Genomic DNA, 2500 nt, shown 5'->3' with positions numbered 1-2500 from the left:
GTGAGCCCAACATCGTCATTGTCATAATTTATAGACCTCCAAAACAAAAAGGCAGATTCATGGAGGAATTTGAAGAAATGCTGTCAGTAATTTGTACCGACTATGACTATCTGGTCTTAACTGGAGACTTTAACATTCATGTTGACAACAACTTGGACAAACATACCAAAGAGTTTTGTAATATACTTGATACTTTTGGTCTCTCACAACATGTAAAAGGTCCAACACACAATCAAGGTCATTCTTGATCTCGTCATCTCTAAAAGTGTTGACATTTTATCTGTCGAGGTGAAAGATCTGGCTATTTCAGATCATTCCTGTATGTTTTTTGAATTACAAACAATCCCAGAAGTTCAAACAACTACTGTCTCTATTAAAAAAAGGTACATAAATGAGAACACAAGCAACATGTTTATGGAATTAATGGCTGTATCACCAACTGTAAATGCAGAGACCGTTGATGAACTTCTGGATGAATTCACCTCAAAAATCTCAAATGTTTTGGATGCTGTTGCTCCGAGTAAAACTAAGACCATTTCATCCAGAACTGAAACACCTTGGAGGTGTGCTACCAACATAATGACTTTGAAATCTAAATGCAGAAAAGCAGAGCGAAAGTGGAGAAAAACTAAACTCCAAGTTCATTTTGACCTGTACAGACAATGTCTTTGTCATTTTAACCAAGAGTTAGTAATTGCTAGACAACAACACTTCTCTGAAGTCATTATTAGGAGCCACAACAGTACACGCACGCTATTTGCCGTGGTCGACAAAACTCACAAATCCCCCAAATCAAACAGCGCCAGAACTGTCAACAGATAAAGGCAATGAATTTGTCTGCTACTTTAGTGAAAAAGTACAAGCCATCAGGTCAAACATTGTGACAAACCAGCAAAATAACAAAATGATGCAGCACTTAAAATCACCTAGGAATAATTTAATTACCATGACAGAATTTGACTCAGTGGATCAAAATACTGTAGCAGACTTGGTTCAGCAATTGAAACCTTCCACGAGCTGTCTTGACTCAATACCATCTGGCTTTTTCAAAACCATTGTAAAATCTGTTCAGATCGATTTACAGCAAATAATTAACTGCTCACTTCAATCACGTGAACTTCCTAAATCTCTGAAAGTAGCCGCCATCAAGCCCATTCTTAAAAAAGAGAACGCTGGATGTCTCCCTGCCAACAAATTATCGACCAATCGCAAACCTTCTCTTCTTCACCAAAATTGTTGAAAAAGTGGTTTTTAACCAACTCAGCAATTTCTTGAGCTTATACCGACTTTTTGATAAATTCCAGTCAGGTTTCCAACCTCATCACAGTACAGAAACAGCTCTGATTAAAGTACTGAATGATATAAGATTGAGCACTGATGCAGGGAAGGTATCAGTGCTCGTCTTGTTGGACCTCAGTGCAGCATTTGACACGATTGATCATAATATACTGTTAGACAGGCTGGAAACTTGGGTGGGATTAAAAGGAACAGTCCTTAAATGGTTCAGGTCCTATTTGGAGGAAAGGAGTTACTTTGTGACTATTGGAAATTTTGAATCTGATCGAAAGGCCATGACATGTGGGGTCCCTCAAGGGTCAGTCCTTGGACCCCTGTTGTTCAGTCTGTATATGTTACCTTTGGGTCAAATCGTTCAGAACGCCGATGTTGACTATCATAGTTATGCAGATGACACACAATTGTATTTATCAATGTCCCCAAATGACAGCAGTTCTATTAACGTATTGTGTCATTCTCTAGAGCAAGTTAACAACTGGATGAACCAAAATTTCCTTCAGCTGAATGAAAGCAAAACGGAGCTCATTGTTTTCGGCAATAAAGAAAAGAGGATTGCTGTTAAAAAACAGCTTGAGTCACTGTCTTTAGAAACTAAAGACCAAGTTTGAAATATTGGGGTACTAATAGACTCAGACCTGACCTTCAGCAATCATATTAAATTAATCACTAAAACAGCCTTTTACCAGCTGAAAAACATATCCAGACTGAAGGACTGCATGCTTCAAGCAGACCAAGAGAAGCTTATCCATGCTTTTATCTCCAGCAGAATAGATTACTGTAACGGTCTTCTGACTGGACTCTCTCAAAAGAACATGAGACAATTGCAGCTCATTCAGAACGCTGCAGCTCGAGTTCTGACCAAAACAAAGAGATCAGAACATATTACTTCAGTAGTTAAGGATTTACACTGACTCCCAGTCAACTGTAGAATCGATTTTAAAGTTCTGCTACTCGTCTATAAATCACTAAATGGTTTGGGTCCTGAATATATCCAAGAAATGCTGATTGAGTACAAACCCAGCAGGGCTCTGAGATCTACAGACTTGGGCCAACTCGTGGAACCCAGAGTTCGAAGCAAACATGGTGAAGCTGCATTTAGCTATTATGCTGCACACAGATGGAATAGGCTGCCAACAGAAGTGAAGTCAGCCCCGAGTGTAAATGCTTTTAAATCCAGGTTAAAAACTTTGCTTTTTTCTTATAC

General features: G+C 38.8%; 1 protein-coding gene across 9 annotated transcripts in view; it reads right to left on the bottom strand.

The window, feature by feature from the left end:
* fbxw2 (F-box and WD repeat domain containing 2) overlaps positions 1 to 2500 on the bottom strand; it is a 461765-nt gene that overhangs the window by 299900 nt on the left and 159365 nt on the right. The gene's annotated exons all lie outside the window — the stretch shown is intronic.

The sequence above is a fragment of the Festucalex cinctus genome, chromosome 15 (genome assembly GCF_051991245.1).
Source record: "Festucalex cinctus isolate MCC-2025b chromosome 15, RoL_Fcin_1.0, whole genome shotgun sequence".
Taxonomy (NCBI): domain Eukaryota; kingdom Metazoa; phylum Chordata; class Actinopteri; order Syngnathiformes; family Syngnathidae; genus Festucalex; species Festucalex cinctus.
This window is presented reverse-complemented; position numbering and strand designations above follow the sequence as displayed.